The sequence below is a fragment of the Kogia breviceps genome, chromosome 4 (genome assembly GCF_026419965.1).
Source record: "Kogia breviceps isolate mKogBre1 chromosome 4, mKogBre1 haplotype 1, whole genome shotgun sequence".
Taxonomy (NCBI): Eukaryota; Metazoa; Chordata; class Mammalia; order Artiodactyla; family Physeteridae; genus Kogia; species Kogia breviceps.
The window spans coordinates 151,585,102-151,607,019 of record NC_081313.1 but is presented as its reverse complement, the minus strand read 5'-3'; the positions used below and the strand labels follow the sequence as shown (position 1 = coordinate 151,607,019).

Sequence of the window (21,918 nt, the reverse complement as noted above, 5' to 3'; positions counted from 1 at the left end):
CCATCTGACTCTAGAATGACCTCCTCTTAACTAATTAAATCTACAGTGACCCTATTTCCAAATAATGTTACATTCGGAGATACTAGGAGTTAGAAATTCAACATATCTTTTTTGGGGGGAAACAGTGAAACCCATAAGAGTGCTGTTGTCATACATTGTATTTCCACATATTTATAAACCCCACACTACGTTATTTTTGCTTTGAACAGTCAATTACATTTTAAAGATATTTAAATGAAAAGAAAAAATGTCTTTATATCTACCCATATATTTCCCTTGTTTTTGCTTCTTTTATGTAGATCTGGGGTGGGACTGAGGCTGAGCGGGCTTGGTATATCCCCAGGCAGCGGCCTCCTGACCACCAGTGACGAGAGGGGCAGAGTGGCCCCAAGCTGGTGTGCAGCCCACCACGGCCACACAGGCAGGGCACATGGCGCCCCCTTTCTCTGCATTTAGGAGTAGCCCTCTGGGTACTGCATGTCTCAGGCATTGTCTTAACAGTGATGGTTTCCTACATGGTGATCCCTCTTCGTTTTTCTTTCCAGCTGAAATTAAGGGTTAATGAGAGGAAAGGGGCCCAGGCTGGACTTCAGGGAGCTGGAAATGTGCTGTTTCTCCACCTGGGTGCCGGTTGCACAGGTGTGTTCACTTTGGGAGAACTCACCTAGCTGCACACTTCAAATGTGTGTGCATTTCAGGATGTATGCTATACTTCATTAAAAATTTAAAACACAAATAAGTAACAATAACTAAGGCTGAAAGAGAAGCTAAGGGCCCCGGGGGCTCTGCTTGTGGGAGTAAACTTGGCAGTCCCTTGGGCAGGAGCTGGGTCCTGGGCTGCTTGCTAGTGGCCAGCCTGGGGCGGGGGCTTAGCTCCCTGAGTGTATAGGCAGGGACCTAGGACTCAAAGGGAATGACATCTGTGAAAGGACTCTGCCAACTGTAAAGAGCTGTGCACATGCCAGTGTGAACCCCCAAATGGCAGTTTGTATTCTGAGTATTTGGGTCTTGGAGCTCATCGCAATGAGCAGTGGTGGCAGCACTGGTTTTTAGAAAAGAGTCAGCCTTGCAGCTGTTGGGTGTCTGAAGGCAGCAGCCGGGCCATCCCATACGCTGACTTCTGCTTTGAGAAATGACTTGGAGTCAATCATCCCTGTTTCTGTTAAACTCAAATGTGCCTTGCATGCTTCTGTGTGTTATTACCTCCTCAGACTAACGAGTGGCTGGAGAGAGAGGAATTGGCTGCCTTCCCCAAAGCTGCAGGCCCCAGCAAGCTGCATCCTCCTGGCATCTGCTGGGGGACCTGGAGCCATGCTCCTCCTCCATCACCTGTCTGCTCTCTCCTTGCATTTCCTTTCTTTTTTCCCCCAAATGAAAACTCTTTGATGATGCTTCTTTGTAAGAGTAATACAAGCCATTGAAGGGGAAAATGTTAGAAATGCAGAAAGTGGTAAAGGAGAAACCAAAACCACTCACTAGACTATTAAGGACAAGATAATCCCTCTCATCATTGACTGTGCTGGACTTTTTCTCTGTGTGCATGCAGGTATATTTTTCTTTTGCAAAGCTTCACTCATTCTAAACATAGCCTGAATTATAACTGGCTTTTCTCACTCCTTAGCTGGGAGACATTCTCAGCATCTCTTGTGCTCCTCTGGCTGCTGCATGGTATTCTGTTGAAGAGAGGGACCACACTTTGCTTAACCAGTGCCCGTTGCCGGGTGCTGCACATTCTTAGCAGTGTGGTGAGCCTCCTTGCCCTTGGAAGGTGCTATTGATCGTGGCACTCTCCCTGGATAGGGTCTCAGAGTAATTGGTAAGGTCGAAGGTGAAGATCCATGCTAGCTTCTGCCTTCATGCCACCCATCAGGTGCTCTGGAGCGGGTCCTCAGAACCTTGGGGCATCCCCTCATGCTCTCCTCTGCTCTCTGTATGGTTGGCCCACTGATCAGCCCTTCCTTCCTCCACTGTTCCACTCTGGGCTTCCCCCCACCCCTCCCACCTCTTCTCCCTACAGTCTCCCTCATCTCAGTCAAGTCACCCAGGTGACCAAGTGCCAACCTGAGTAGCTGAGTGTCCTTTTCCATCAGCCACCCCCTTGCCATCCAAACATCAGCACGGCCTGTGGGTGTCAACTTCCCGATCTGTCCAGAGTGCAGCCACTTCTCTCCACCCCCTGATTCTAGCTCATCCCACAATCATGCACCATTCTTCACCCAGGAGAGACCCACCAGGGCCATCCCACAACACTTGACCAAACCTAGCTCTTCCCCATCCCGTGCCCCATGGTGAGGATTCTCATCACCTGCTGTAGCCACAGCGGCCTCGCTCTTCTTGGCTTGCTCCCTCCTCTGGGCCTTGGCACTTGCTGCCCCCTTACACAGCCCTTCCCCAACTCCCAGGATGTCCTTCCCATATCTGGTCCTTCCTGCCATTGAGTTCCAGGCCAGATGTCACCTTGGCACATCAGCCTGTGAGCTGGGGTCATTAGATCCATTTTACAGAAGAGAATATGAGAGGGAAAGTGACCTCCCCAGGAACTCACAGCTAAGGAACAAACCCACATCTGCCCTGGTCAGCCTGTGTGTAAAGCCAATGCACTTCCCACAGCCCACAATGGTGGTGTACTCCAAAAACATGCCTGTCTTGAGAGCCTGGGGCATTAAGGTTCTTTCTATTGCATGTGCAGAAACTCAGCTCAAGCAGACGTAAGCACAAAAAGAGAATGTATTTGCATCTGTAAATAAAAAGCCCAGGGGTAGACTTCAGGCATGGCTAGATCTAGGACATGGTCTCAGGCTCTCTGCCTGTTGGCTCTGCTTTCTCCACATGGGCTTCCTTTATAAGAAGGGTCTCAGCAACCTTGCATTTATTTCCTGTCCTTTACTTTCCCTAAGCAGAAGACAGTCTCTGCTCCCAAGACATTTATCTTGGGATAAATGTCCCAAGAACATTTATCTGTCTGGTGGCCCACCCAAGTGACATGCCTACCCATGAATCTATCCCAAAGTCGAGGTAGAATGCACCGAGTGGCCAGGCCTGAATCACATGCCCATCCCAAAGCACTGTAGGCCAAGTTAGTTGCTATCCCAAGTAGCCACTAGGGCCACGTGCCTTTTATACCACAGGCGAGAGAGAGGACAGAATGGGTTCTGTTGCCAGAAGGAGGAATAGATGCTGGGTAGGCAGAAGCCACAGAGGCCCATGACCTTGGGCAGCTACAGCAGGGCCAAGTCTTGGCGTGGACCAGGAGGCAAGCCGGGGTCTTTCTCTTGCTTACTGTGCCCTAGCCTCACTTGGTCCACGTACTGCTGCAGCCTGGCCAGGGGGATTGTGCAGACACTCATCTAAGGGCCTTTGCTGGGGCTACTGGAACTGAGAAGAGGCTAAAAATGGAGCCAATTAACAGTCTGCTTCCTTAGGGAAGCTGCGAGGTGAGCAGAGCATAAGCACTCAGTGAGTTCACCTTGAAATAAGTTACTAAGGCAGACCAGCCCCTGCACCAGGTAGGAGGTAGGCCTGGAGAGGGAAGGGATCGGGGCTGCTGAGCCAATGGTATTATGTGAAGACAGCCCCAAAGACATCCTTTCCTAAGAGGGATGTTTCTGGAAGTAACTCCAGTTGCTCTATGGCCCTTAGGCAAGCATCACCCTCATTGCCCCTTACCTGGCCACTCCTTCTCTCGCTGAGGGTCTCACCCTGCACAGTTCGGTCCCCCACATGCTGGCAAAGTCACCATCCCTGGAAGCCCCTCTTCTCTATAGCCCCCTCCTCCAGGAGCAGACTGGGGCCAGGAGGATACTCACGTGGGACTGGCCTCTGCCAGGCCCTGACAGCTGCCATCACCAGAACAGTGATGTTTTCATAGTGTCTGTGTCTTTTTTTGAAAAAAAGGCATTAGTCCCAGAAAGCCAGGGCCCCCTGTCCCTGGAGCAGCATAGCCCATCTGCACAAGCAGTGATTCCTCCCTGCCACATCCTGGCAAGTCCTGGAGGTGTGATAGGTGGTGCCTGGGCGGGCCTGGCGGCCCGTACAGAACCTGGAAGTCATTGTCCTGATGACAGGATTGACAGCCGTAGGACAGGTCTTTGCAAGGTTAAAGCAGCACTCAGCATGGCTGGACCATTCGCTGCCCTCCCAGGCCCTCCATGGACTGGAGACCACAGCAAAAGTGTACTGAGGGGAGGGCGTGGCCTGTGTGACCTCTGCCTCAAGTGCCACCTGCTGCTGGAGGGTGTAGCCAGCTGAGGCCCAAAGACATGGGTGCCTGTGGGTCTCAGGCATGTCAAGGAGGCAGCTTCGTTCGCCTAAGAGACCCCAAGATTTTAGAGGTCCTAAAATCCACCTCACCCGACAGCCATTGTCCTCAGGGGCCAGCAATGCTGCCTCTTCAGGCTGGGCTGAGGATTGACTACAACAACATTTGTTCACTATTCAGTCACTGTTATGTGTTGACATATTTACTTTAGTGCATTTTAAAAAGCATACAGCCAGCACATTAGACCTGTGAGTTCATAGGTATTATTGGTAAGAATGATGCTAATTTTAAAATGTGAATTGATATAAAGAACATGATTAAGTGAATAGCTGTGCAGAGAGTAGTCAGACCCGGAAATATCATGAAAGTGATCCTGCAGTGTGTCGTTCAACGAATGCTGAAATGAGCGGTTTCATGTCCTGAAGGTCCTGAGCCCGAGCCAGGCTCTTGGAGGGATCCAGGGGGCTGCACAGGGCAGGTGTGCACAGGGGCGCCCCACCCTTATCACCCTGACGGTACCTGGCATATCGGTGTCCCTAGCCCTGTGAAGACTTCTCCTTCTGATGGGTGTCCTCACTTCTCCAGCACTCCCTCTTGGGAATTCCACGCACTGACACATGTGGCCCAGGGCCCAGCATGGAGGAAGTGGGGTGAGCTGGGTTCTTGGTCACATCCTGTGCCATGGCCTGGCTCCCCCAGCTCCCCACACTGCAGCGTCAAGTCACTCAACCAGGGCCACCTCCTGTGAAACAGGGAGGATGAGAGCAACAGCGTGGTGGGGGACAGAGACAATGAGGAATCCACGCAGTGGCTGAGCAGTGAGTCCGGCTCCTGCTGTTGCTGGGATTCCTCGTGCTGCTTCCACTGTCACTACTGCTACTAGTAGGACTGGTGAATCTGTCAGAGGGAAAACTGGCTCTCCCCTTTCTGCCAGGGCATCGTTGGGATTTCTTAATATTCATGTGTTTATTTTCAAGGATGTGTGCGTTAACCGTCTTTGGACTGTGAGTTTGGTGCGTGGCAGCTGGTTCACACCTGTCCACAAGTGAGGCGGTGCACTGTATTCACTTTATTAGGAAGCTCTGAGGGGGATGGGACTTGCCCGAGGGCTCCCAGATGGGTGGTGATCTGTGGGTCCCCACATCTGGGACTCCTCTAGGTGAAGGATCTGGCTGGTTGAGCATTGGAGCCACCCAGGCTATCCACAAGCTGGGGCGAGGCCCAGGCAAGTGCATTTTCCAGGATCAACTCCGGTGACTTCCAGCCTCCCCGCCACATCTGACCAAGATGGCCCTACCCGCAGTGTGGGAGGTCTCAGCCTCAGAGGCAGAGGCTCACTGCCTTCTGCAAAGGTGGCCATGGCCAAGTGGCCTCTTACACAGGACTCAAGTTCTAACACCGTTACCTCCTTTACTGTCTTTTAGGACAGTGGCTGGGGAGACACTGATCTGCCTGGGCCCCCGGAGTTGACCATGAGCACTGGGGCAGCCTCTAGCGCCTGTGATCTGAGTAGCCCACCATCCAGCCTGGGCCTTTCCCCACGTGAGCTGCCTGGGGTCTCTGTGTGGAGACCCTCCCAAGTCAGAGTCAGTCCCGGCTGTGGGCTACCCCGGACCCACTTCAGAAGTCAATAAAAGCCCAATATCAATTTGAATCCCTGGAAGGGGTGGGGGCCATCTTTGTCCCCCCACCTCAATCCAGCTGGGTGACCTAGCACAGGTCAGGCCCTCTCTCTGAGCCTCAGTTTCCCCTTCTGTGACAACCACAGAACCCCTTCTGTGTCCCCTGCAGGTGACAGTCAAACTGCTTTTCAGCAAGCCTGGAGGGAACCAGATTCACAATTGTGTTTGTGCACATGCTGCATGGTGTTGGCTGTGGACAAGGGCCCCAGTGGTCCAGAGGCTACAGCCCAGGACGGGGAGTGACTCAGAATACCGAATGGAGCCACCAGCTACGGGGCTCAGACACACACATACATCCTCCCAGCCTCTCTGACAAGGGCCTTTTCTTTGTCTACTGGACATTCCTGAGAGAAGCCAGAGAAAAACAGTATGTTTCTTTGTTTTATTATAACACTGATGACTTCATCTTCCCTTGTCTTCCCAGAAAAGACAATGACGAATTTGTTAAAGTTCAGCTGTGAGAGAGCCTCCTCTTATAGCAAGAATGAGAAGTATTTAAAAGCAGCTTCTTGCTTCTCGGAGTTATTTTCAGATAAGTGGCCCTGCTGGGTGTCACTCAGGCCCTACTTCTCCAGTTCCTACCGTCAGTGGTGGGAGGGGAAGAGGTGGGAAGTCTGCAGCGCCCTCCTAGTCATTCAGCTGCCCAATTCTCTGGGACCATCCCACAGGTTTTAACTCCTTCCTCCAGATTTCCAAATTCAGGGAGAAATGAAATGATTTCTCTGTTCATCAAGATTTTCCAGACCCTTAACAGACATGTCTAGCTAGAAGGAAACAGCCCCAGGGAGTGATGTCCATGTGGCTTCCACAGGTACAGTCAGTGTGAGGGTCTGGTCTCCAGTGTGCCCCTGGACAGCAGGACCCCTGCCCCAGGGTCCCCTGAGGTGCCCAAACCCCAGGCGACCACAGAGGATTTAATCAGGCCAGGCAGAGCAGGGGCAGGCGGCTGATGGGGACAGTGAGGTGGTGACATCCCTGGTAGAGGGACAGGTGCCAGGCGGGAACACAGGCCTGATGTGGCTGGCTCTTCTGAGCTCTTGAGCGAAGGCAGAAATGCTGATTCTTATGAAAGCCCTTGTGTAAATAAGGTCAGCAAATTCACTGTTTAAAAGGGCAGGACACCTGGGCCTCTGCTTGTCAACCTCCGGTGACTTACCTGGAGTGACCATTGAGCATGCACTTGGCCTGTGCCTCCAACACCAGTACTGGGGACAGAGGGGTGAACTGCACCCTCCCTAGCCATGAACAAATAGGTGAGAGAGCCAGACAGGGAACACAAGCCCTGCCCTGGGACAAATGTGCCCAGAGGACTGTGCAAAGGGCATGAGAGCCCAGAAGGGGAGCTCTGGCCACCAGCAGAGAGGATTGAGTCAGGCTCCCTGGAGGAAAGGACAGCGGGTTGAACTTCAGCCTCTGCCATCCAAGAAGAGGGTACAGCAAGTGCAAAGGCCTGGAGGCAGGAAGGGTCCAGAGAGGTGGGAATGGAATGTTGGTGGGCAGATGGGAGGGCTACAGGGTGGGGAGGAGATCCAGGTGGGCTCCAGCTCCACGGTGGAGCCTGGCAGGGATTCTAGGCTGGGGCAGGAAGGCCCTGGCTGGGCTTGGCGGAGGGTCTGAGAGGAGCCAGGGGGCAGCAGCATCTGGGAGTTGTGCACACCCCAGACTGTCCTGACTGCTGGGGATCCCTGCACCTTCATGCCCCCACTTCCTTAGCCACCTCGTGATTCCTGGGGCCTGACCAGGATGGCATAAGGTGCACTTGGCCAGGCCCTGAGGTCTGAGAGAGGCCAGGATAACACAAGTGGCAGTGGAGGGACGGGCAGCCTGGGCCAGGGGCAGTTCCTGCCTGAAGGCGGCAGGGGAGCAGGCTGGGACGGCCTCCCGGCCATCTGAGCGCGATAGGATCCTGAGTGCCCCTTGTTAGAGTGGGCACTCAGGATAGAGCACTGACTCTGCTCCTGACCCCAGTAGACCCACCTCAGGGTGGCTATTATCAGCCCACTTTATAGATGTGGAAACTGAGGCTTATACAGGTGAGGGGACTGTCCCGGTGCCAGACGGTGAGGAAGACCCCCGCACACACCACCGCGTAGCCCACAGGGCACATCCCCAAGCCTCCCAGACTTGCCTCCCCAGACACACTGAAACGAATCCCAGAAGCCACAGGGATAAAAAAAACAAAGGCTTTATTTTTGCCAACCATTTCCCGTCCTTGAAAACGCCTGAGAGGTGTTTGTCAGGAGGTGCGGGTGACTCATGCAGACGCTTGGAGATGCGATTAGCTATTTTTGCCTCAAACTCCAAGGAGATATGGGCAGCGTCCCTGCAGGTGCGCAGGCAGCCGGGGCTGACCCACAGCGGGGAGTCAAGGCAGTGGGTGCCGAGCACAGTGGACTAGACATTCCAAATGTTTTCAGTGTTAACAAAGAAATCCCTCAGCTCAGAAGGCTGGCTCTGGGTTTGCTGGGGTGTTGTCATCTCCAGGGTTATGTTGGGTTCCGGGGCCATGCAGGCTGGGGACCGTGGTCCTTGTTGATGTCCCCTTTCTTCCAGTCTTCAATGTCTGAACATGAGGCTCTCCCTGCCCCGCCACCTCCAGGTGAGCAGGCCCCAGGGCCCATGACCTCCTAGATGGCTCACACCTTCCAGATTCACCTGAGGCCTGCCTTTGGAGCTCAACTGTGGAAGCTGAAAGTCCCAGGCTCTTGCAACTCAGAAGCCACAAAACCTGAGCTGAGAATGGTTTTTCCTTCCCTGTAGCCCACTGGGTACTCCCTCCCCAAGGAGGTTAAACAAGTGAGGATCCCACTCCTGGGCTGGAGGAGGTCCCCAGGATGCCTAGGATGGGGGCCATGGCCTGTGTCTCAAGGTGTGACCCCTGCACCTGGAACCAGGACCGTGGCTTTGCGAGCTGGGCTGTCGCCAACTCTCTGGGACTGAAGGGCCCCAATTTGGAGCGGCTCTACAGAGCTGATGAGAGCCAGTGCTTGTGAGTGCTTATGTCCAGCCTCTCGCTGGGCAGGGGCCACAGAGGGGTGATCCTGACCCCACCCACTGGAGGGAGACACACACATCACAGCCTGAGGTGAGGCAGGGAGCCAAGAGCAGGGGGCCCAGCCTCGGGGAAGCTACCACCATGTTCAGGACTCAGCTCTGATGATGCGGGGAGCAAGAGAGGGATATGACCTAGCTGCCAGTGCAGCCCCTTTGGCTGTAGCACAGAGAGGGGCTCAGCTGAGGGCTGGGGCCACAGGAGCCATCAGGAGGTCCAACAGGAGAGAAACCTTGGGACAGCTGACTCTGGTCAGTCACAGGAGGGTGGTGAGCCTGACTGGGGTGGTGGCCTCCAAGGGGACGAGGTGGCTGGGCCTGGGCAGGGCAGGCAGGGCTGTGCCTCTCAGCTGGTGGGTATGGGTATCTAAAAGAATCTCAGCTGAGGAACAGTTAGCGCTTTCATTCCTGGGTCCTTGATTCACACATCTCAGTGACAAATGTGTTTTTCACACAGTCTGATATTTGTTGTCTGTGGTAAATAAGACACATGTTTTCCCCTCACAAAACAAGCCACACTCCTCCCCAGCAGCTGTCGCCTGGCTGGCCAGCCCCATGAAGCAGCATGGTCACCACTGTCAGCCTCAGCCCCTGACCAGGCACCATTAGGCATTTTCTCTGCCCTCCTCTGTCTGGTGTTACATCCAGTCACCAGTGACTGTTGTTTGTTTGTTCATTCATTCATTCAGCAAGTGCTGGCTGAGCCCTGTTCCAGATGTTGGGGGTGCAGCCATGAGTAGGACTAACAAAGCTGTGCCCCCAAGGGGCTCACGGTCCCATGGGGAGAACAGGAGACAAATAAGACACACGATAGCTTCATGCCACAGGAATATGAAATGAGGTCCAGGGTGGAGAATGACTGGGCAGTGAATGCCATGTGGACCTGCAGTCAGGGAAGGCTCTGATGGGGGATGAGAGTGAGGCATCCGGGAGGAAGGGTGTTCCCAGTGGGAAACAGCGAGCACAGAGCCCCGAGGCAAGAATGAGTGCAGTGTGTGCAAGGGGAGAATTTAGGACAAGGTAAGGTTGGAGTGGTGGGCTTGGAGCCCAGTCGGGGGGACCTCATGGGCCATGAGAAGGACTTTAGAGGAGGGCCCAGCCATGTCATGGGATGTAGCTGGGCATGGTTCTGACCAAGTTCCAGTGCTGTCCTGGGTGCAGTTGCTCACAACCTCTCCATGCTTATGTGAGCTTACCATCCCCATTGTTCATGGGGGGAAACTCAGGCTCAGGGAGGAGTCCACACACACCCTTGCAGCTCACGCCCACCTGCCACCTGCTCCCCCTGTCCCAGCCTACCAGCCCTTCCCAACTCTGTCTCTATAACCCCAGCTGCTCAGAGGACCCTTTCTTTACTCCGTTCCTCTAGTGGCCGCTTCCAAATGCATTTGGCCCCAGCCCCCTATCTACTGCATTTTTGAAGGCTTCCCGCAGGAGGGGGCACTGCAGCTGGACCTTCAAGAGGAACAGAAGACGGGTCCTCTAAAATAGAGGAAAGAGTTGAAAACCTGACTCACTGGTGGGAGTGTGGATGCATATTTGGGGCACAGCAGGCAGGCAGATACTGGTGTAGTCTTGCTTACTATTTTTTAATAAAATCAACTCATTTATTAAAATGAAAATATTCTGTAATGAAATTTTACATTCCTATCTAAATCACCAGTATCACTTCCCATCAGTTGAAAGTGACCATAAAATTAATGTAATGAAAACAAACATTGATTTTTAAAAAGAATAAAACTACAAAATGTAATATAAGCACCAGCTTTCGGGTTCTAGGATAGTATAAGCATACTCCATTCTATCTCTCCCACTGCAGCTTAAAATCTAACAGTACACATGGAGCAGCTAGAGGACTTTGAAAACTGAATAATAGCAGGCAGATTGGGGAAGAAAATCAGAATTTGAAGTACCACCTAACTGGCAGTGAGTTTACCATTTTTCCTCCACTGGTGTTCGCTAGCCTGAACTAAGGGCAGCCTTTAACCTAAAAGGGACATCAACACTGACACAGAGAGCTTCTGGAGACACCCACTGGTTCTGGCTCAAGGAGCAAGTGAGAAGCCTCTTATTTCTGAGAGAGCAGGAAAATCCATTTTAAAAATCTTTCCTGGGCTTCCCTGGTGGCACAGAGGTTCAGAGTCCGCCTGCCAATGCAGGGAACAAAGGTTCGTGCCCCGGTCTGGGAAGATCCCACATGACGCAGAGCGGCTAGGCCCATGAGCCATGGCCGCTGAGCCTGCGTGTCCGGAGCCTGTGCTCTGCAACAGGAGAGGCCACAACAGTGAGAGGCCCGCATACCGAAAAAAAAAAAAAAAAAAAAAAAAAAATCTTTCCTGTGCTCTTTTATACTCCAGCTCACAAGCAATACCACAAGACCATTTTTTGGACCCTTCAAGAACCTAAAACTCTGAGGAAGGGGAACCTTTCTCTCTGAGCAGAGGAGCTGTTGCCCCACTGAAGGCAGGGTGAACTTGCCACTTTTCTATCTCTCTCTGTCCTCCTACCACTTAGCCATGGATGCAGGCATCGTCATAGGAAGTGCATAGAAGAACAGGGTAAGTAAAGCCCTAGCTTTCTGCCTTGAAGACCAAAAAAAGGGATCCCCAGGACACTGGAAAATACCATAGATTGTAGAAAGGGAGGAGGTCAGGAAAGCAACCTCATAAAGTCGTTTATGAACTCCTGGGCTCATACCCAAGCTGCACATGTGAGGATCTGACCCTAAAGAGCACATCATAGGCTTTGATAACCACAGTACAAAATAGACTATTGCCCACATTTCAGATTAGCCACTGTATGACATACAGATTTGAACATCAACTCAATGGCTGGGCTTCCCTGGTGGCGCAGTGGTTGAGAGTCCGCCTGCCGATGCAGGGGACACGGGTTCGTGCCCCGGTCTGGGAAGATCCCACATGCTGTGGAGCAGCTGGGCCCGTGAGCCATGGCCGCTGAGCCTACGCGTCTGGAGCCTGTGCTCCGCAACGGGAGAGGCCACAACAATGAGAGGCCCACTTACCGCAAAAAAAAAAAAAAAAAAAAAAGACTGTGAGAAAATAGCCCTGGTGATGCAATGTCTAGGGGCCTCCAAAGGAGGTCTGCATGATGTGATCTGAGATCTGGTGTGTGTTTCTCCTTTACTCTCACACTCACGACACCCCCAGCACCAGGTGGGTGTCCTACAATTCAAATTTGTTTCCTAAGCACTCTTCTCAAGAAGCAACTGGAGGATGAGCTCCATTGAAATGAAAGAATAAACCAGAAAAGAAAAAGACATGAGCTACAGAAAGCAGGAGATCCCACACAAAAGAAATGACAAGGGAATCATCCTTTGGAGGATGGTGAAAATGATTCCAGGATCGCAGCTCTGCACCACATGTGGAGGGCAACTGAGCCACACTGCATCAGGGCAACCCAAGAGACAAACTGTCATCATTAAGAACCCCCCCCCCCCATCTATCAGGCCATCTTCTTAACCCAAGGACAGAACACCCAGGAGAACTTGGGCCAGATTCTCATCAGTACTTGTCTCATCTTGACCATGTGCTAATGAGGATCTCTCCCCTCAGACTCTTCTGAACACACGCATATCACTCACAGAAGTTTCCAGCTTTTCCCTGAGAGCGGGAGGTAGACCACGATGGGCTCAAATATAGAAAGGACAGAGCAGCCCACTTTCACTGACCGGACTTCTGCTGCATGTCCAGCGCCTGGTCTACACCTCAGTCTTGCCAGGCACCCGACTGTGGAGAGCCCAGTGTTTCCCAAGACTCACTCGTGACCTTGCTCATGAGTTCCCCAGAAAGGGCCTTGTCACCTCCCAGAGAAGTGGAAGTCAGACCAAGACCCAAGACTGCTCCACTCACCTCCTCCTGGAGCCTCTGCCCAGCGGGGACAGTGCTGCCTGCTCCTTGCATGGTTGGTGTGTGCTTACCCTTCAATTTCAAAACTAAGAAGTATGTTTCTTGGTATAGATACACAGGTTGACCTATAAAGAAAAGCAAGGGAACAATTAACACAAAAGTCAGAATCGTTATTGCCTATAGGTTAGGGAGTAAGGAGTGGATTCATCAGGGAAAGTACGTAAGAGATTTTAAGGTACTGGTAATTCTCTCTTTCTTAGCCTGAGTAGCAGTTCACAGATGTTCATTCATATTGTTTTAATAATAATAAAAATAATTCTTATTTAAATTATAGGTTTGTTCATAGAATCTTTTGTGTTTAGTTTTTTTGTAAGTGAAGAGAGGAAAAGTATCAAGGGAACGTCTCTCTGTGGTGGTCTCCAAGCAAGGCCCCATATTTACTTTGGATAACCTGGGTCCCTCACTCAGGGGTGAGAGGAGGGGATGCTTCATTTTCATTTGCCAGGACCCAGTTTACCACCTGCCCCAAGCCCACCTAAGCAGGGTTCCAGCCAGTGGGGAGAAGTGGTTCCTGGAAGTAACAAAGCATGGCGGTTGGAAGGGTAAAACAAAACCCCTTCACTGTGGTTTGGGGGAGCAACTGGGCAGTATAGTTTGATTCCCTTGTAAGGACTGGTGTCTTTCAGCCCAGTCTTGCTCCTTCTAGAAGTGTGTCCTCAGGAAACAATCAAGGATGTGGACCAAGAGTAAGGGACTGACTGGATGGATTATGGAGCAAGAGAGAGACCAATTTTCCCTCTTTGAAGAGCTCTATTTTACTTACTGACCTGTGGTGGGTCTTGGTGCTGTCAACCTGCACTCAACAGATTGCCTGCAAGCTGGGCCCTAAGATCTCAGAAACCCGAGCTTCCCAAGATATGGAAGCAGCAGGCTCTGTCAGCAGGAGCTGAGGGCCATATGGAGCACAAAAATAACCCATGCCAGTCCTCCCCTCACAGCCAAGTCTGTTGGATGGCCTCCCAAAGGCAAGGCCAGGCTGGGCATGTGCCACATCTGCGCTTAGGTCTGAGGGAGACCCTAGCACCCCCACAGTATCCCTTCAGACAGTAGGAAACAGGGAGGAGCCCTTCATGGGACCCAAACTGGAACAAGCTCCAGGCTTGTTAGGGAGGGAGGGGAGGAGGACCACAGAGTTTTTTGGGCCCTGAACAAATGCTGCCACTGCTCAGAGCAGCCAAGCATGAGATGGTATGGTTCAGGCCCCCTTGGACCCTTTCCTCCTCTGAGGTTCCAGCGAGGGTGGGGGAAGGACTTGGCCATGGGCTGAAACCTCTTCTTCAGCTGAGTCCATTAGGGGCTGCTCAGGGGGATTCCTGCCTTCTGGAGGCTGGGCCATATTGGGATTCCCAGTAATCAGGCTGCCCTCCTCAAGCTCTCAGCCCCTGAGCCCAGCTCCCCTGATGAATCTCTGGGCCATGTCTGTCTTCCGTTCAGCATTTACCAGTTTCCTTCCCAGGGTCAAGGATAGGAGCTGGGTCTGGAGTCTGGGATCTGGGTAATAGTCACCAGCTAGTAACCTTGTCCACTCCACTTTACCATGTAGGACCCAGGTTTGCTCATCTGTGAAGTGGGCAATCATTCCCATATGGTCGTTTTAAGGATTAAGTGACATGTGAAAACAAAAGACACATGAAACATGACGCAGAATCTGTTTCTTCTTGAAATGAAACCCCTGGGGGTCAGAACCTGTCTGGGTCAGATGGGGCAAGTACTTCATCCAGGACCCTTGGAAACAGCCCCAAGTTTAGCTCCCCTTCCCCTAAGGGCACAGAGACTGTCCCTATTCCTGCAGAAGCAGTCCCAAGCAAAGATGCCCATTCAACTCTCTCAGTCATGCCTTGGGCCAGCTGAGGTTCCAGATGCCCTACCTGGGGAGCAGGTCTTGCCTGAACTCTGTGAGAAAAGCTTGGAATTTAGGCCTCTTCTCAGAGCTTCTGGTGGCCCTGCACAGATAGAAGTAAAACTGAAGCATGGTCTCTGAAGAGGCCATCTAGACAGGGAGCTCTTTCTCATGGCAGTGGAAGGAGGATGCCTGGGTCTTCCAGGACACACACAGATTCAGGAACTGTGTGTGGCCCCACACCCTCCCAAAAGGCCGCAAGGGGACTAGGAGCATTATCATAGAAGGGCTCTCATCTCTGTCCCAGAGCATACCTGTCCCTGATGGAGAGATTGAACAATGTAAGATGTTTATTCCCACTAGTATTGTTTTTGCAGGAGTTCTGTCCAATACACTATGACAAGAAAAGGGAGTGAGGTTTAACCACCAGAAAGGAAGAAATGAAATTACTATTAATTGTAGACATGATTGGTTTCTGGAAACCCCAAGACTATTAGAATTAATGAGATATAAAAATCCATATGCAAAACCCCATAGCAGGGACCTACCTGGTGGCACAGTGGTTAAGTATCCACCTGCAAATGCAGAGCACACAAGTTTGAGCCCTGATCCAGGAAGATTCCACATGCCGTGGAGCAACTAAGCCCGTGCACCACAACTACTGAGCCTGCGCTCTAGAGCCTGCGAGCCACAACTACTGAGCCCACATGCCACTACTACTGAAGCCCACATGCCTAGAGCCCGTGCTCCGCAACAAGAGAAGCCACCGCAATGAGAAGAGTAGCTCCCCAACAAAGAGTAGCCCCCACTCACCACAACTAGAGAAAGCCTGTGTGCATCAACGAAGAACCAACACAGCCAAAAATAATAAATAAATAAAATAAATAAATTTATAAAACAAAAAACTAAACAAACAAACAAAAACCCAATAGCAATACCCAGTTAAAAATATAATGGGGGGACATCAGGGAAGATAGTGGCATAGGAAGTACCAGGATTCCATCTCCACCTAGATGACAGTTGAACTGGCAGAATCTGTCTAATGTAATTATTTCAGCACTCTGGAGTCTATTTAAAGGCTTGCAGCTCCCAGAGGAAGGCTTAAGCAGTAAATCTCAGTTAATTTTGGTCAGTTTTAGGTCTGAGCATGGTAGCAGCATCCTCCACCCTTCAGCCTCAGGGCAGGCAGCCATGCACATTTTCCTGGAGCAGCTTGCACACAGTTTATGGGAGCCAAGGTGGACAATAATGCCCGTGTTCTCCAAATATCAGGGATCTGGGTTCTTATACCTATTGCTTCTGATCATGGAGGTGCAGATACAGAAGCAGGCCACCATAGTTGCAATTCCTGCTGGCTGAATAGGCTTTAGGGGATTTAAAGGGCCAGAGCCTGGTTCCCCCTCCCTTCTTTTTTCTCTTTTTCCCCTCTTGAGAGCCAAACATTTAAGGATTAGGACTTTCAAAAACAACCACATATAGGGGAGAATTTCTAAAGTTACTGAACATGCCTGTGGAAAGGTGCAGGCTCATAAAAGACCCCAAAAGATCTTAATTTTACATGTTAGGCTGATCCCAGCACAAAGGCACCCTGAAGAAATTTTTTTTTTTAATCCTGAGGAAATCTTATTTCCAGATTTTAGTTACTACTTTATAAGAGTCAAACGTCCAATGTTCAACAACAAAATATAATGAGATATACAAAGAAACAGGAAAGTATGGACCATTGAAAGGAGAAAAAAAAATCAACATAAACCACCTCTGAGAAAGACCAGATGATGGACTTATTAGACAAAGATGAGGTGACCAGTTGAGAAAACTATGCATGAACAAAATAGAAATATCAATAAAGAGATGGAAAACATAAAAAAGAACAAAAAAGGAATTTCAGAGCAGAAAAGTACAATACCTGAAATGAAAAATTCACTAGATATATTCCAAAGCAGATTTGAGCAGATAGAAGAAAGAATCAGTGAACTTAAAGCTAGGATGATTGAAATTATTGAGTCTTAAGAACATAAAGAAAAAATACTGAAGAAAAGTGAACAGAGCCTAAGGAGCCTGTGGGACACTAATAAGAAAACAAACATACATGTTGTGAGACTCCCAGAAGGAGAGGAGAGAGAGAAAGGAGCAGAGAGATTTTTTGAAGAATTGATGGTTGAAAACTTCCCAAATTTGATGAAAAACATGATATAAACATTCAAGAATCTCAACAAACTCCACGTAAAATAAACTCAAAGAGAACCATGATGAAACACATTGTAATCAAATATCGAAAGATAAAGAAAAAAGAATATGGAAAGCAGCAAGAGAGAAGCAAATTGTCACATACAAGAGAACCTCAATAAGATTATTGGCATTTTTCTCATCAGAAACCTTTGAGGCCAGAAGGCAATGGGTTGATATAGTCAAAGTTCTGACAGTAAAAACATTGCCAACCAAGAATTCAATATACAGCAAAACTATCCTTCAAAAATGAGGGAGAAATTAAGATATTCCGAGATAAACAAAAGCTGAATGGTTTCATTATACCAGAACAAGAAATACTCAATGGAGTCCTTCAATTTGAAACAAAAAGACATTAATCAGTAACTCAAAGCCATATGAAAAAATAAAGATCTCTAGTAAAGATATATACATGGGCAAGTATAAAAGTTACTATTATTGTAACTTTGGTTTGTAACTCCACTTTTTGTTTTCTACATGATTTAAGAGACTAATGGATATTTTTTTAAAAAGTAATTATTAACCTATGACACTAACTGCATAAAGACATGGTTTTGTGACCTCAATAACTGAAACAATGTACGGACAGAATGGTATAGGGACAGAGTTTTTGTATGCTATTAAAGTTAAGCTAGTATAACTTCAAACTAGAGTGTTATAACTTTAGAATGATAAATGTGATCCCCATGGTAACCACAAAGAAAATAACTATGGAATATACACAAAAGGAAATTGGAAAATAATTTAAATGTTTCACAATAAAAAATTAATTAAATACAAAAGAAGACAGTAATACAGGAAATGAGGGACAAAAAGCTATAAGGCATATAGAAAAAATAGCAAAATGGCAGAAGTAAATTCCCCTTAACAGTTATTATTTTAAATCTAAATGGATTAAACTCTCCAGTCAAAAAGAGATAGGCAGAATGGATTTTAAAAACTGATCAAACTACGTGCTGTCTACAAGAGACTCATTCTAGATTCAAAGACATAAATATATTAAAAATGAAAGGATGGAAAAAGATATTCCACTAACAAAAAGAGAGTGGGGTGGCTATACTAATAGCAGAAAATAAAGTTTATATTTAAAAAGGTTACAAGAGATAAGGGAGGACATCATATATTAATAAAAGGTTCATTACAGGAAGATATAGCAATTATAAACATTTACATAACTTTAAAACAGACCATCAAAATATATGAAGAAAAAAAATTACAAGAATTAAAGAGACAGATAGTTCTACAATAACAGTTGGAGACTTTAATACCCCACCCTCAATAATGGATAAAACAATCAGACAAAAGATAAGAAATATAGGATTTGAAAAACACAATGAGCCAACTAGATCTACGAGACATATACAAAACACTCTATGCAACAACAATAGATTACACATTCTTCTCAAGTGCACAGGGGACATTTTCCAGGATTGACCATATAATGGGCCACAAATCAAGTCTCAATATATTTAAAAAGATATCTATCATACAAAGTATCTTCTCCAACCACAACAAGGATGAGTTAGAGGTCAACAATAAAAGAAAAACTAGAAAATTCACAAATTTGTGGAAACTAAACAATGCACTCTTAACCAATGGTTCAAAGAAAAAATCATAAAGAAAATTAGAAAATCCTTAGAGACAAATGAAAATGGAAACACAACATACCAAAACTTACGGGTTTCAGTGAAAACAATGTTGAGAGAAGTTTATAGCTATAAACACTTACATTAAAAAAGAAGAAAGAGGGCTTCCCTGGTGGCGCAGTGGTTAAGAATCTGCTTGCCAATGCAGGGGACACAGGTTCGAATCCTGGTCTGGGAAGATCCCATATGCCGCAGAGCTACTAAGCCAATGTGCCACAACTGCTGAGCCTGTGCTCTAGAGCCCATGAACCACAACTGCTGAGCCCACATGCCACAACTATGGAAGCCCACACGCCTAGATCCCATGCTCTGCAATAAGAGGAGCCACTGCAAGGAGAAGCCCGTGCACCACAATGAAGAGTAGCCCCCCACTAGCCACAACTAGAGAAAGCCTGCACGCAGCAATGAAGACCCAATGCAGGCATAAATAAATAAATAAATGTATTTATTTATTTATTTTTTAAAAGAAGAAATATCTCAAATCAACAAGGAACTAGAAAAAGAAGAGCAACCTAAACCCAAATCTAGCAGAATGGAGGAACTGATGAAGATTAGAGAAGAGATAAATAAGATATAGAATAGAAAAAAATTACAGAAAATCAATGAAACCTAAAGTTGGTTCTTCAAAAAGATTAACAGAATCAACAAACTTTTAACTAGATTGATAATAAAAAAGAGAATTACTCAATTACTAAAGTTAGAAATGAAAGTGAGAACATTACTTCCAATTCTACAGAGGATTATAAGAAAATACTATGAACAATTGTATGAGAACAAATTAGATAACCTTGATGAAATGTGCAATTCCTAGAAACACAAAACCTACCAAGATTGAATCACAAAGAAATAGAAAATCTAAATAGACCTATAACTAGTAAGGAGGTTGAATCAGTAATCAAAATCCTCCTGACAAAGAAAAGCCCTGGAGCTGATAGCTTCACTGGTGAATTTCTACCAAACATTTAAAGAAGAATTAACACCAATTCTTCTCAAACTTTTCTCAAAAAGTAAAGAGAGAACACTTCCTAACTCATTCTATGAGGCCAGCATTGCCCTGATATGAAAGCCAGACAAAGACACTGCAAGAAAAGAAAGCTATAGACCAATACTCCTCATGAACATCGATGCAAAGATCCTCTACAAAATACTAGAAAACTGAATTCAGCAGCATATTAGGACCAAGTGGGATTTATTCTTAGAATTCAAAGATGACTCAACCTATGAAAATCAATTAATGTAACACATCACACTAACAGAAAGAAGGAAAAAATCGTCTGATCATTTCAATTGATGCAGAAAAAGAATTTGAAAAAATTCAGTACCCTTTAATGATAAAAACACACAAACTAGGAATAGAAGGAAACTACTTCAACATAATAAAAGCCGTACATGAAAAACCCACAGCTAACATTATACTCACTGGTGAAAGACTGAAAGCTTTCCCTCTAAAATCAGGGACAAGACAAGAATGCCTGTTTTTGCCACTTCTATTCAACATAGTGAAAAAAGCTCTAGCCAGAACAAGAAAAAGAAATAAAATGCAACCAAATTAGAAAAGAAGTAAAATTAACTGTTTGCAAGTGAATGACCTAATATATAGAAAGTCCTAAAGATTACATACAAAAAGAAAAACAAAACAAAACAAAACTGTTAGTACTAATTAACAAATTCAGCAAAGTAGCAGGCTACAAAATCAACACCAAAAAATTTAGTTGTGTATCTGTATACTAACAATGAACAATCCAAAATGGAAATTAAGAAAACAACTCCATTTACAATAGCATCAAAAAGAATAAACTTAGAAACTTATGCTTAGGAATCAATTTAGCCCAGGAGGCAAAACACTTATACCCTGAAAACTACAAAACATTACTGACAGAAATGAGAGAAGATACCAATAAATAGAGACAACCTGTGTCATGGATTGGAAGACTTAATATTGTTAAGATGTTAACACTATCCAAAGCAATCTACAGATTTAATTCAATCTCTATCAAAATTACAATTGGGTTTTTGGCCAAGGTAGAAAACTACATCTAAAGTTTATATGGAATCTCAAGGGACCCTGAATAGCCAAAACAATCTTGAAATGGAAAAACAAAGTTGTAGGATTTGCATTGCACTTCCTGATTTCAAATTTAATACAGAGCTACAGTGATCAAAACAGTGTGGTATTGCCATAAAGACAAACATATAGACCAATGGAATAGAATAGAAAGCCCAGAAATAAATGCCAGTGTATAGAATCAAATTATTTTTGACAAGCATGCCAAGACCATTCAGTGGGGAAAGAAAAATCCTTTCCCAAATGGTGCTGGCATAACTGGATATCCACATGTCAAATAATGAAGTTGGACCCTTTCCTAACACCATATACAAAAATTAATGCAAAATGGATCACAGACTTAAACATAAGATCTGCAACTATAAAACTCTTAGAAGAAAACATTGGAAAAAAACTTTATGACATTGCATTTGTCAATGATTTCTTATATATGACACCAAAGGCACAGGCAACAAAAGAAAAAAATAGACGAATTGGACTTTACCCAAATGAAAAACTTTGGTGCATCAAAAGACACTATCATCAGAGTAAAAAGGCAACCCAATAATAGAAGAAAATATTTACAAATCACAAAGCTAAGAGGGATTAATATCTGAAATACGTAAAGAACTCCTAAAACTCAGCAACAATAAAAACAGCTCAATACAAAAATGGGCCAGGGACTTGAATAGACATTTCTCCAAAGAAGATGTATATGAATGGCCAATAAGCACATGAAAAGATGCTCAACATCACTGATCACTAGGGAAATACAAATCAAAACCACAATGAGATACCACTTCATACCCTAATGGTGGCTACCATCAAAAATAAAGAAAATCGGTATTAGCATGGATGTGGAGAAATTGGAACCCTTTTACATTGCTGCTAGGAATGTAAAATGGACAACTGTCACACTGGAAAGCAGTGTGACAAAATTTGAAGCAACCCAAAAGTCCACTGATGGATGAATGGATAAAGAAAATGTAGTATAAATATATAGTGAAATACAGTATAAATATCCAGCCTTAAAAAGAAAGGAAATTCTGACACATACTACAACATGAATGAAACTTGAAGACCTTATACTAAGTGAAATAAGCCAGTCCCAAAAGGACAAATACTGCTGTGCAGTGTTGGTAGTACAGTGGTGAACATAGCTGCCTTCCGAAAGGACAAATACTATATGATTCCACTTATACAGGTACCTAGAATTGTCAAATTCTTAAAGAAGAAAATACAATG

At 46.9% G+C, this 21,918-nt stretch overlaps 1 protein-coding gene across 3 annotated transcripts in view; it reads left to right on the top strand.

Annotated features, from left to right (window-relative positions):
• The window catches only part of RASGEF1C (RasGEF domain family member 1C), a 97,709-nt gene that overhangs the window by 31,706 nt on the left and 44,085 nt on the right, over positions 1–21,918 (top strand). Inside the window, exon 1 of one of the 3 annotated variants that reach the window (XM_067032241.1) lies at positions 634–639. The exons of the other annotated variants lie outside the window; for them this stretch is intronic. The gene's annotated coding sequence lies outside the window, so the exon portion shown is untranslated. Of the gene's footprint in view, positions 1–633; positions 640–21,918 lie in introns of those variants that run through there. 3 annotated transcript variants of the gene reach the window in all.